Source organism: Podarcis cretensis, assembly GCF_951804945.1.
Source record: "Podarcis cretensis genome assembly, chromosome: 4".
In the NCBI taxonomy this organism is placed as follows: Eukaryota; Metazoa; Chordata; class Lepidosauria; order Squamata; family Lacertidae; genus Podarcis; species Podarcis cretensis.
In genome coordinates, this window is record NC_137173.1 from 60,390,541 (window position 1) to 60,405,182 (window position 14,642).

Sequence of the window (14,642 nt, forward strand, 5' to 3'; positions counted from 1 at the left end):
CATAGGAACTTCCTACACAAACACCCTATGAGATATATAGGGTACCATACCTAAGAAATGAGTAGCATCATGCAAGTGTTAACCCCTATGTCAAAAAGAAGAGTGCCCTTTATGGTTCAGGGCACACTCTCTTTTGCAGCCAGCTGACAACACCTGTTTGCAATATCCTAAAAGGAACTAGCCCACACAGCTTCCTTGTGTAGGTTCCTCTTCAGAGGTACTAGAGGTGTGCAGCCAACCCATAATACTGCACAAGAGGATGGAGGCAATTCCCTGGATCTAAACAGCTCTCAGAGAGGGAGTGTTGTGGCTTCATATGCCCAGAATGTTCCACTGCAGTGAATACAAAAGGAGCCTCCCTGAGGTAACAAACCCACTAGTCTTAAAATGTGTGAGTTAGACTTGTGGCCTACCTATTGTGGGTCCCAACAGCAGCCAGCTACCACATAAACCTTCGGTAAAATATTAAGAAACGTCCACAAAGGCATGTATGGGCTGCAGGTGGGTCTCAGACCTAAACAAAAAGTTGAATATTGTGCTAAGAAACAGTACTGTATTAGGGGCTGTGATCTGAAGGGATCAGTAGCTTCTCTGCTTTTCAAGTTCACAGCTGCTGACTCTATAATGCTGTTCACACAAGTATTCTGTTATTGTTGAATCAGGTGGGGGGAGGAAATAGATTAATAAAGAAATAATTTGTAATAAATGAGGAACTGAAATAGAATAGTGTACAGTCTATTAAGCAATGGTCAGGTATCAACCTATTAGCGTTTGATTGCAAATGGACACTTTATAAAAGGCAGGTTATATTATAATTTGTCTCTGGGTAGCTAGAACCTATGTATTTCCTTATTCTAAACATAATTTGTTAGGAAGAAGCTGCCTATTTTGTCAAATGCTGCCCTGCACTCCCTTTATTTTCCTGACACCCTTTACTCAAATGCCTTGTTCCTTAAAGTCTAGTTACCACTGCCACCGCCCAAAAAACTGAGAGAGGAATGTGTGTGTTTCAGCAAAGCTTTATCGTCAAAAGCTTAGATAGCAGTGCCTGCCAGTGCCACTTCGAAATTAAAGGTAGTTATAGATATATTTTTTTCTTTCCTTTTTAAAAGCTTTCCTACACATACTATGGCAGTGACACCTGTAAGGAAAAAATGAGCCCTCAAGTAAAGAAAACACATCTTCCCTGTTGAGAAGCAGTGGCCATTAAGTGTAACTTTCTTCACTTATCTATATTTTACAGACTTGTAAATCTGCAGAGTGTGAGAAGAACAGAAACTATATGTGAACCTCCTTCTTTTCTCTCAGACTTCTATTTCTGTTATCTATGTAGGAGCCTCCAAAAGTAGCATTTTGTTTAGTTCACACCCTTCCCTTTTTTAAGATTTGCAACGTACTCTTAACCCTTCCTCTTTTTGCACTCACCACTGTTAGCATTATCCTCACTTGACGTTCTTGACCTTTTTCTGTTCTCTAACAGCACATTTCTATACATGTCTACTCAGAAGTAAGTCTTCTTGAGTTCAGCTGGACCTATACCCAGGGAAGTGTATATAGGTTTGCCGCCTAAAACTGTACATTATAGAGTCTTTTTCTTCCACCTTAGGTGCCAGGTGTCGTAGGACTACAACTTCCATCATCTCCTTACCATTGGCAGTGCTGGCTGGGGCTAATGGGAGTTGTAGTCTAACAACATCTTGAGGACATTATGTTGGATATCCCGGCACTAGTACCTTTAAGCTTGCCATATGGTTGCCCACGTTAGGGGTTGCTGATTATGTTTCTTGCTGACTGTTAACAAGATGTATCTACACTGCAGACTTCAACTGGTTTAATAGTCACTGTGTCCATGTGCGTAGCCAGGATTTTTGTTGGGGGGGGCACGCCTTTTGTGGGGGGGGGGCAGAACCTCAGTTTGCTATGTATTTTTATTGATTTTTATTGATTTAAAGGGGACAGTTGCCCCTCCATCCCCACCCCGGCAATGCCCATGACTATGTCTCTTCACAGAACCCTGAGTACTATAGTCTTGTGAGGGCGCTGAAACAGAACGTTCTGGCTCTTGAGCAAGCTACACTTCCAAGCATTCTTTTAGACTTAGAGGATGTTTTGCAAGTTAAACTTGATTAAATTGATACAAGTCATTTTGGGAAGCTCACCATGAATCAGATGAGGCATCAAAGGCCTTTGGAGTGAAATAGGATGCCCTTGCAACAACTTGTCCCTTCCTCCCACTCAGGAACCTTGTGGAAACAGAGAAGGGCTGTGTTTCTCTCATGCAATTGATGGGAAGCATCAGCACCACTGCAGGGGTGTGTTAAGTTTGTAAAACTGATAAGGCAGTGGGAGGGCCTGGGGAAGGGAATGTGTTAACTCCCCAGCTGCTGGGCTTGTTGCTGCTCAGGAGAAGGGTTCCTCCTCCTTTCCGAGCCTGTGGTGTTCAAGTATAACAGAAACATCGCCACCCGACCCCACCCCCACCCATCTTCCCTCCCTCCACCCCTTCTTTTTCCCCCTCCCCCTAATGTCTCAACAAATGAAACGGATTTGTAAAAATGTTACATGGAAAAAAATATGAAAGACATTACACTTACTTCTGTAAAACAAGAAAATCTTTAATTAAAAAAAAAAATTCAAGTTCCTTGTAATACCATTGACCAAGTCAGGTCTTTGTCCTTTGTCACACAGCCCTTACACTCCCCACCTGGAGGAACAAATTTATGCATTTAAGTTTGTTTTTTTAAAAAAATAATATTTATTAGCCGTTTAAAGATTACAAAAGAAAAGAAAAAGAATTAAACAAGACAATACAATACAATACAAAAACAAAACAAAAACACCACACAACCCAAACCCTAAAACATTAAATCAACCAAACAAAACAATTAAAAACACATCCAATAATTTCGATATCATAACTTTCATTCACTTGTTTCAGCAACCTCCTCACACCTCCCTTTTTGTATTCCACTTCAATTAGCTGTTTCAGCAATTCCTTTCCATCTTCCTCTGTTTTCTGTCCTGTAATTTATCTTAACAAATTCTAACCTTATTTTTTCCCTTTAATACATTTACAATCTGTCTGTACCTAATTCCTTATAACATTTCTGCTAAAGCCATATAACTTCATTCCATCATTTTTCTAACATTCATTAATTTTACAATATTTCTGTAAATAATCTTTAAACTTTTTCCAGTCTTCTTCCACCGACTCTTCTCCCTGGTCTCGGATTCTGCCAGTCATTTCCGCCAGTTCCATATAGTCCATCAACTTCATCTGCCATTCTTCCCGGGTGGGTAAATCTTGTGTCTTCCAATACTTCGCGATGAGTATTCTTGCTACTGTTGTTGCATACATAAAGAAAGTTCTGTCCTTCTTTAGCACCAATTTGCCGACCATGCCCAGGAGAAAGGCCTCTGGTTTCTTCAGGAAGGTATATTTAAATACCTTTTTCATTTCATTATAAATCATCTCCCAGAATGTCTTAATCCTTGGGCATGTCCACCAAAGGTGAAAGAATGTACCTTCAATCTCATTACATTTCCAACATTTATTTTCGTGCAAATGGTAAATTTTTGCAAGCTTGACTGGTGTCATGTACCACCTATAAATCATTTTCATTAAATTCTCTCTTAAGGCATTACATGCCGTAAATTTCATACCTGTGGTCCATAACTGTTCCCAGTCAGCCATCATAATGTTATATCCAACATCTTGTGCCCATTTAATCATAGCAGATTTCACCGTTTCATCCTGAGTGTTCCATTTCAACAGCAAGTTATACATTCTTGACAAATTCTTAATTTTGGGATCTAACAATTCTGTTTCCAATTTTGATTTTTTGACCTGGAAGCCAACTTTTTTGTCCAAATTATATGCCTCCATTATTTGGTAATAATGGAGCCAATCTCGCACTTTGTTTTTTAATTTTTCAAAGCTCTGCAGTTTTACTCTGTCTCCATCTTGTTCCAACATTTCCCAATATTTCGGCCATTTGGCCTCCATATTGAGTTTTTTCTGTGCCTTCACTTCCATTGGTGACAACCATCTTGGGGTTTTATTTTCTAACAAGTCCTTATATCTTATCCAAACATTAAACAGTGCTTTTCTAACAATATGGTTTTTAAACGCTTTATGTGCTTTTACTTTATCATACCACAAATATGCATGCCAACCAAATACATTGTTAAAACCTTCTAAATCCAGCACATCAGTGTTTTCAAGAAGCAGCCATTCTTTCAGCCAGCAAAAAGCAGCTGATTCATAGTAAAGTTTAGGGTCTGGCAGGGCAAATCCACCTCTTTCTTTAGCATCAGTTAATATCTTAAATTTTATTCGAGGCTTCTTGCCCTGCCAGACAAATCTGGAAATATCTCTCTGCCACTTCTTGAAACAATCCATCTTGTCTATAATTTGCAATGTTTGAAACAAGAACAACATCCTTGGCAATACATTCATTTTTATCGCAGCAATTCGACCTAGCAATGATAGCTTCAAATTTGACCATATTTCTAAGTCCTTTTTCACTTCAATCCAACATTTTTCATAATTATCCTTAAACAGGTTCACATTCTTGGCAGTCATGTTAACTCCTAAATATTTCACTTTCTTGACCAATGTTAATCCTGTCTCCTCCTGGAACTTCTCTCTCTCATTCACAGTTAAATTTTTCTCTAAAACCTTAGTTTTCATTTTATTCAACTTGAAGCCTGCTACCTGTCCAAATTCTTGAATCAGTTCCAGTACCCTTTTGGTACTAGATTCTGCCTCCTGTAAAGTCAATACTAAGTCATCAGCAAATGCTTTCAGTTTGTACTGTTTAGCTCCCACTTGTATACCTTTAACCTCTTGGTCCTTTCTAATCATATTTAACAATACCTCCAGGATCGATATGAAAAGCAATGGAGAGATTGGGCAGCCTTGTCGTGTTCCTTTCTCAATCTTAAACTCTTCTGTCACTACATTGTTCACAATTAGTTTTGACTTTTGTTCTGAGTAAAGTGCACCTATACCATTTTCAAAGCCTTGGCCTACCCCCATCCCCTGTAGGTTCTTCTTCATAAAACTCCATGAGATGTTGTCAAAGGCTTTCTCTGCATCCACAAATATCAAAACTGCCTTGGTATTGATATTCACGTAATTTTTCTAGAATATTAATTATATCCCTCATGTTGTCAGACAAATGTCTGCCCGGGAGAAAGCCCGCTTGGTCTTTATGAATTTCTTCTACTAGAACCTTTTTTAATCTTTTAGCCAAAATGTCTGCAAAAATTTTATAATCCACATTAAGCAGCGATATGGGGCGGTAGTTCTTAAACTGTGTCTTTTCTGTCTCTGTTTTTGGTATAAGTGTAATGTAAGCTTCCTTCCACGACTCTGGTGCCTTTCTCCCTTCCAAAATTTCGTTACAGACTTCCTTCAATGGTTGTATTAACCATTCTTTCAAAGATCTGTAGTATCTTGAAGTCAAACCATCTGGTCCTGGAGATTTACCTAATTGCATATTCTGGATGGCCCCTTTCACCTCCTGATCCGTTATTTTATAGTTCAACATTAACTTATTTTCCTGAGAGATTTTCTGTAGTCCATTTATTTTCAAAAATCGATCAATGTCCATTTCTTTCTGCTTCTTCTGTGTATAAAGTTGTTTAAAGTACCTCTGGAAGCACTTCCTGATCTCCACTGGGTTCTGTACATTCTTTCCTTCCACTTCCAAATTCGTAATAGTATTAAGTTTTTGTCTTTTTTTCATTTGCCAAGCCAACAATTTTCCACACTTATTTGCCGATTCAAATGTCTTTTGTCTCATCTGTTTAATCTTCCATTCTATTTCCTGATTCATCATTTTCATATATTGTACTTGGTATAACTTTATCTCTTTCAGGATCTCCTGTGACTTTGGTTTTGCTCTCAGTTTCTTCTCTCCTTCCTTTATTTTCTCCAGGATTTTATCTTTTTTTCCATTTTGGGTTCTCTTCTTAATTGCATTCTGTTGTATCAAAAATCCTCTCATAACCGCTTTACTTGCATCCCAGATTACTCTTTTTTCCACTGTAGTATTCATATTTATCTCAAAATAATCTCTCAAGGTTTGTTTGTTTTTGTCGTACCAACTGGTTACCTTTATTGGTGCTTTGGTTCTAATAAAAGCACGAGCTTTAATTAAAAGCATCAGTAGCTATGTTTAACAGGCCAAACTGGCCACAGAGCAAGACCAAAGGGGTCTTCATGCACAATTTCATCCCACCCCACCCCCCAATAATCTCGCAAGGTTTTCTGGGCCTTCTTGTTCACTTCTTCATTCCTAAATAAAGTATCATTCATCCTCCATCTAAAGGAACCAATTGGCATCGATTTCAATTCCATCTTCACAGCATTATGGTCAGAACAAGTTTTGGGGCAAATCTCCACTTTGCTGGTCTTCGGAGCCAGTCCTCTAGTTACCCATATTTGGTCAATTCTTGTCCATGTCATTTTAGCCTCAGAGAAGAAAGTTCCCTCTCTTCCCAGAGGATTCTTCATTCTCCAGATATCAACTAAATCCATATTTTCAGTCATGTCAAAGAAGGTTTTTGGTAGTCTACCATCTTTGGTAATTACCTGTCTCTGTGCCTTATCCATATTTGTAGACACCACTCCATTCATATCTCCCATCAAAATCATATTGTAATCCATATAGTCCAACAGAGTCTCATGTAACTTCTTAAAAAATTCCGATTTTCCTTCATTTGGTGCATAAGTGCCTACTATCAAGAATTTCTCTCCTTGTGATTGGATTTCAATTGCAACAAATCTTCCTTGGTCATCTTTGAATATAAATTTCGGTGATAGGCTCTCCTTTGCATAAAGAACTACACCTCTTTTTTAACTTTATCTGATGAAATAAATTCATGGCCCAATCTTTTCTTACTCAATATCTTCCTGTGTAGCCTTATCACATGTGTTTCTTGTAGGCAAATCAAGTCCAATTGTTCTTTTTTTCAATAAATGAAAGACTCTTCGTCTTTTTTCCGGGGAGTTCAGTCCATTAACATTCCAACTCAATACTTGCAACGCCATGATATAATTACTCTGATTTTCCTCCAACTGCACCCAATGCTTGCTCTTCTTCTGTTAGTAGTGTTGGTGTCACATTCCCTGGGGGGTCCAGTCCAAAGGATAATGTTGCTATATCCACTATTCCTCCATTTGATGATCTTCTGTCCAATGCTCTTTGCTCTAGTCCTCTATCTGGTGATCTTCTATCCGATGCTCTCGGGTCTTTTCCAAGTTCCTTTTGCAGATCTTCTTCGTAATTATACAAGAACTTTACTTTATCTTCTACTGATCTTATTTTTATTTTCCTTCCTTTGAAACTGAAAGATAGACCTTGGGGAAATTCCCACCTGAAGACGATTTTATTCCTTCTCAATAGGGCCACCAAATCTCCATAGTTAGATCTGAGATCCAAAAGATATTTCGGGACGTCTTTAAAAATTTCCACTCTTGACTGTTGTACTTCCAATGTCTTCTGGTAGTGCCAACCCAAAATTCTGTCTCTCTCTTCTTTAGTTCGGAGGGTGATCAAACAGTCTCTTATTCTATTCTTCTCTTTTTTCCCTCCTCTTCCAAGTCTGAAGGCTCTCACAATTCTGAACTCCTCTTGCTCCAAGTCCAAGTCTCAAAAATCAACAAATTCCTGCGTAAGAAAGTCTATCAAACTATCCGTCTCCAATTCAGGTAAAGCTCTGATCCTCAGATTTGTCTGTTTTTCTTTAAGTTCAATCATAGAAAGCATCAGCTTATGGTCATCAAGTTGCCTCTGTAGGGCTGGGGCTCTCTCTCTCTCCAGTTGTGTTACTTTACATTCCACAGCAACAGCTTTTTCCCTAGCTTCCTCTGCAGTCTGCCGTATCAAGGTAGATTCCTGAATCAATTTGTGGGTGGTTTCTGTATTGGTATTCACCTTTTGTCCCAGGTTATTTATACTTTCTGTATTTAAATCGATTTTAATAGTTGCCGCATCCACTTTCTTGTTAAGCTGTTCCAATGAGTCATTTATCTTACTTAATGCCAGCGCTAAAGTCTCTTCTGTTAACATTCCTCTTGATTTAGAATGTACTGGTACAGCTGCAGAGGAAGCAGGGGGCCCGATGTTGAGGCCCTCCTAGGTTGCTGCCAGGTCTTCCCAGACCTTGTTGTTTTTTCAGGGATTGACTGGTCTATCTTTTCCTTTCCATCTGCCATAACACTTAAGAGATTCAAGGTCAATCCCACAGTCACACAATTTTTATCTTGCAGCTGGAAATCCCCCCAATCCAACTCTTGTAACAGTTTCAAAAGCTTCCTCTAGGGGGAAACAGTTGCTATTTGTATCAATCCATAATGTTCCCTTTTAGAACACAGTTCAAATAAAATTAGTTTCAGTTTTCAGTTACTTTTACTCCTTTCTAAGGTCAGACGGAGACAATTGAAACAGTGTATCTCTATTATTTAACTAGCTGTCAGCAAGCGTTCTATTCACAATCAATAAACAATCCAAAGCATGTCAATCTTGCTAGCAGCCCGTTTCCAGGTTCGGAGTGGTGGTATTTTAGCTTTCTTCACTCTCTCCTGCAGGCATATACAATCCAAAACTTCCCCCCTCTTCTCCTGCTTCCAAGGGGGGTTTAATATTTTTTACTGATGGAAATTTAGTCCTTTACAATAGGCTTTCCAAGACTCTAGCTTGCAGCCTCTTTGCTTCAGTCTATTTACAAAAGGGGAAGGCGGACTTCCTGTTTTGAACCTCCCCATTTCGATGCCAAATTAAGACGTTTAAAAATCCAATTCTTCATTCTACTCACGGGAAGTTGCTTTAAGATCAAATTGTCCACAGGAAAAAGTCAGCGCTCTCCGGCAACAGCTATGCGGCTTCGCTCCATGGAAAAAGCAGTCGATTCAAAGCACCGCGCCGCTCACCCCACGTCGCTCCGGATCCCCGAAACCGGGTTTCCCCGTGAGTAGGGGAGGCGCAAAAGGTGCCCACTGAATCCCACGTTCACAGGCTTCACCCGCCTGTGATTTTTGATGGGTCTCCGCCTTCGCCGTGGCGGCCAGACCCGGATTTCCACGAGGCAAATTCCTCCCGGTCAGAGGAATTCCGCCATTGCCGAAGGCACCAACCCGGAAGTCAAATTTATGCATTTAAGTTTGAGGTGTTGTAGTCTATACTGTGATTCTACCACCTCACTTTCATGGTGAGGTGTAGTCCCTGTAATAAAATCCCTGACATTGTATGATACAGGAACTGTCTCAAAAATACTGTTTTCCCAGATGGTGTCACGATTTTGTATAAATGCCTTACCACATGAAAATAAAGATGGAAATGTCCATATGCTGGATTTGTTACCTCCCAAGAAAATAGACCTATGTCTTTAATTTATTTTTCTTTTGCAAGCCTCAGTGCTAGTCAGATATATATGCAGGCCACATCTAAGGTGGTTAGAGATGCAGATTTTATGGGAAACCTATAGTCCAACAAGTGACCATGCAGCCCAGCCCTGCAAGGGCAATCTATATGCAGAAGCCACATTCAAGATACAGATTGCCTTGCTGGATGCACACACACAAAAAGAGATGTGTGGTACTGGGTAGAAAATAAATCCTGCACCCATTACATAGAATTGCACACACCGTAATCCATGCTGGTCTGCACATATCTTCATTGGTACCTCAGGTTACATACACTTCAGGTTACATACGCTTTAGGTTACAGACTCCGCTAACCCAGAAATAGTACCTCGGGTACTGTAGGATTGCAGTCTAAAACTGCTCTGTACAGTGGTACCTCGGGTTAAGAACTTTGCTTCAGGATGAGAACAGAAATCGTGCTCCGGCGGCGCAGCAGCAGCAGGAGGCCCCATTAGCTAAAGTGGTGCTTCAGGTTAAGAACAGTTTCAGGTTAAGAATGGACCTCCGGAATGAATTAAGTACTTAACCCGAGGTACCACTGTACAGAGCAGTTTTAGACTGCAATCCTACAACCACTTACCTGGGAGTAATCACAATTCAATGAGATTTACATCTGAGTACAATGTGTTAGATTAAACTGTTCTTTGAACAGATTAAATTATATCTTTTACCCTTTGTTTGTTTTTTACTTATTTCTTTAAAAGTAAAGATTTCACAATAAAACAACCAGCTGTCTGGTGTGTGGAAGGCAGCCTCAGAAACAGCAGGCATTTGGGAAGATTGCAGAATGCAGATCGCTGGAGAACTTGAAGAATGAAATAAAGGCACTCACTAAACCATTTAGCCACCTCAAAGCTAAAGTACTTATAGCAATACCCACCCTAACACAATGAGAATTTCACTGACACTTTCTCCTCCTTTAATCACTTTCTAATGCACTTTAGGTAAAGGTCCTTTACCTTTACCTTTTACTTTTTAATGCATTTTCTTCTCTCATTAACAGGGGGAAAAACCAACACAGAAGAAAATTTTTGCACAGCACTATAGTGAGTAAAATTATGCTACTTTTGTTTCTGGCTTTTGATTTTTGGTTTGGTACCTTTATGAATTCTGAGTTGGGAGGAGGGGATTTGTGTAAAGATTTTAAAGGAAGAGCTTTCCTCTCTTTCCTCTTATTGGATAACTTGTGAATTGGTAAATGAGTTGGTGTTAGAGGACTAAATGATGCTGAGTGATTCGTCTAGGCTGGAAAAAAGATTCACTGCCTCTAATACCATGTCATCCTGAGTGCTAGCGTGATCGTCACATTCTTGCCTTCTACTTCCTGATTATGACTGAGTGCCTTAGTCCAGGAGGAGAATTGCCTCATGCAGCGTGTAGCAAGAGAGCCTCCTGCTGGGCAAATAAGGCGAAACATTTAGCACTGTAGTTTTATTATGCCAATCCATTGTGATTTATTTTCTGCTCTTTAACAGTACTTATTGAAACTGGAAAGTGTTCCATCTTATACCACCATAATCGGTAGGCATCTTTGTGGATGTGGTATTGCCACATTCTAAAGTGTATCGATTTGAACAGAAGCAAATTTCTCTCTCTGCCTTAGTAGTTCATAGAAATCATGCAAACATATGGTAGAGCAACTCTTTGTCCCTTCTCTTGGCCTGGCTTATTGGTGTTGTGTTTTTTGCTTGGTTACACTTTGCAGGATTGTATAACCCTGAGAATTTGATACATGAAGCTCAATAGTCTCTAAATGCTGTTCTTGCTTGTTTAAGTACAGATGAGATTGTGATATGCAATTCCACAACGCTTAAAAGATTAAACGAAACCAAGCAGACTCACATCTCTCTAGATAAAGACCTACTGCACTTGCAACACCGTAAAACATAATATTCTGTTAATATGGGAGTACCAGAAATAGCAGATTATCATACACAATGCACAGCTACACCAGACCAGACAAAAAGCAAGGTAATGCTGAAACGGCATGCTGCCTCTTTGTCCAGGCTTTCTGCAGGATGAGGTTTAAAGCTGATTGGAATAACTTGCTTTATTTGTTCACCTGCTGCCATGTAGAATCTTATTGATGTTTTAGCCCCTCCCTGGGGGCGGGGACCCGAGACTCTCCAGAGGCTGGACTCCAACTCCAGCAGCCCCAGCAGCTCAGGATCAGGATGATGGGAGTTGTAGTCCAGCAACACCTGAGTTCCCCATTCCTGTTACTTAGCCTTTAGAAAAATTATGGATGGTTGTTTTAAAGTTCTTGCCCTGGAATCATTTGAAGAAGGATCAGTTATAGAGATGCTAAATCAATAAACCAGCCCCAGGTTTGCAGATAAATGGAAATAAATATCATTTGGAAGCTTCAGACCTCGCTTTGTCATCATATTTCATTGTAGTGGAGCAACTGTCCACCTGCAGAACATAGTTTGTTTCAAAGTGGCCACACAAAAAAGTCCATTTGAGGGCTTTAGCCTTTACATTTTTTCGAGAGGCAGACTATGGGTCATCTGCTGACACCTGCTTCAGGTCGGCACCTGGATTGGTTCTTTCAAAACAATGATCAACTTTTGAAGGTTTAAAGAGCATTTTCTACAGTGTCCCTGCAGTATGTGCCTTTGCTGGATGCTTCCGAATGTAAACAGTAAGGTTCATTAGATACAGCATTCAGTTAATCTTGCCATTATGACACATGCTCATCTGGATTTGTAACAGAAGACATGTTTTAACCCAGAGAAAATATGTACTTTTAAGGTGATAAGAGACTTTATTGTCATAACAAAATAATCCTCAATAAACCTGGGTATTGTCATGTCTCTCTTTAATATACAGAGATCCATACTCCTGGCATGATGATGCAAATTACTGAAAGATGATATAGTAAATTCTGATGTATACATTAAAATGCAATACCTGTGACTCCAGAAGAGCCTTTAAGCTCTTTCCAGTCTCTAGCATGCATTCTAAAATACTTTATAAATCCACATTAAACTGACAAGCCAAAGAGATTTTACACTGATGTGGGGCTTTTTCCTTATTGGAATTATTCAAGCTACTGTGTTTTGAAAATAGGAATAGCTTGATACATGTCAATAAACGGGACAATTTATTGTCCCTCACCTCCCAGTGCTAAATAGAGGGACCACAATGGAGGATTGACTTGAATCTTGAATCAGCATCTTTTATGCATGTCATTTTCACCTCTACTTACACCTACAGCGTTGAGCTTTGTGGGGTTGGGGCTTGTACCCTTCATTGTGTCAGATAAGGTAATAATCTGAGCATTATCTAAATATAGGGGTTTGTCTTTAATCATCTCACCAGCTCAACTGTTTTATCTGAATCTCCCTCCTGAACAGATAAATCTAAATTGCACATTTTCTAAACCGCTTAGCTTAAGGGCAAATCTTGCAGGTATCCTCAAATGACTGTCTTGAATCTTTTGCACCTGTCTAGCACCATCTACTGTAACTTATTATATTGTCTTCAGTTTCTGTGGCAGCATGCTTATGATTGTTTCAAGATCCCACATAGTGTTGCTAACACTTTGTAAAAAGTGTGAAGTTTGTATTTGCTCACACAAGGGTAAAAGAAAAGCTAAATGGCAAGTGTGTTCATCTTTTAGAAAAGGCAGTATGCATTCTGTATACTGTGGGCTGCTGTAGATTTGAGGCACCTTAATCTTCTGCATTGCCTCTTCTACAGACCTCTGGAAATCTGTAGACTATGTACCATTGTCCGTATAAGAGTTTATTTCCCTCTTCGTCTTCAACCCAATTCACATGCTTAGTCCTCACATGGGACTTTATTACTGCAGATTTTCTGAAATGTGACATTTGAAATTTGCTGACACATGAAGATTGCTGAAGACATCATAAGCCAAGAGACTTTCACGTGGGGTAGTATCAGACATAGCTTTCTGTGAGCACTGACAAGCAGCTGATTCTGCAGAGAGCTGTGCAGGGCACTTTGAGGCCCCAACAGTCACATGGCAATTGGTGCTTGTAGAGAGGAAGAGCTTTGAAGCCCCAGCAATTAACTGATTATTGGGGCTTCCAAGTGCCACATACAACACAGGGTTTTGCAAGTGTTGCCAACCAGCCGATAGGCAGTGCCTGCACCTCCCTTTTTGGCACAACCACATATTTACCTGCCCCACACCTGACATCATATATGGCATCAGGTGGAGGGCATGTGCATGTGGCTTGGCCGAAACAGCCTTATGGGCCAAATGGTGGGCCTAATCAGATCTGTGGGCTGGAGGTTCCCTAATATATCTACTCAGATTTAAGTTGTATTGAATTGAAAGGGGCTTGCTTCCAGGTAAATAGGGTTAGGATTGCAGCCTTATTTGGTTACTAAATCACAGATAAGTAGCTGGTTTGTCCATTAACATGCAAGCAGGAAAGCCGACCAAGATGCTTCATTAGGTCATAATGCAAACTTCAAGGACCCTAATGAAGGTGTAAATATTATTTTCAAAAGGATCAAATGGGTTCATGGAAGATAGCTATTAGCCATGATCACGCTGGGAACAGACAGTGAATGAGCTGTTGCCTTCATGCTTGGGCATATGTCTGGCCATTGTTGCGTATAGAATGCTGAACTAGATGGTGCAGTCCAGCAAATGTGCTCTAATGTTCTTTTTGATTTTTACATTGCCCATTCTGCTATACCAAAACATATGCAAGGCTGTTCAGCATGCAGTGAGAGAGGGGGAGGTTGAGATTTTGAAACGTAATATTGTATATTTGGGTAGGTTCGTATCCTCTACTTTCTATCATCTTCTGGCTAGGTAGATTCCTCTTCTTTTGGAGAGGAAAATGAATTTGCTTAGATTTTATCAGGACAAGCTACTAGTTTTGATGTGATGTTTTTAATCCAGAGGCATGATTTCAAAAAGTATAGAGGAAGAAATAAGCACTTGCACTTCCCACTATGACTGACATCTCTAGTACCAAGGATATAGATCTCATTTGATAGGCATGCCTAAAAATGTTCTAGGAAATGAGCAAGTAGCAGTGCGCATTTTCTTTTGTTTATATGAGCCAAGGAAGGATGGATGAGAAACTGATGGATGAGAAATTGATAGATATGTCCATTCTGGCTTCTCACTGCTTCTTGTTTTTCCATTTTCAAGTTCGTCACTTTTGTGCATGAGTTTGCAAATTTCCAGTCAGCATTTTAGTAGAAATTTCTCCTAACATAC

The 14,642-nt window shown here is 39.8% G+C and overlaps 1 long non-coding RNA gene across 1 annotated transcript in view; it reads left to right on the forward strand.

The window, feature by feature from the left end:
- Positions 1-150: 150 nt before the first annotated feature.
- LOC307215333 overlaps positions 151-14,642 on the forward strand; it is a 153,453-nt gene continuing 138,961 nt past the window's right edge. The window contains exons 1-2 of the long non-coding RNA XR_013838447.1: positions 151-364; positions 10,437-10,479. This is a non-coding gene — a long non-coding RNA (uncharacterized lncRNA). The remainder of the gene's footprint in view (positions 365-10,436; positions 10,480-14,642) is intronic.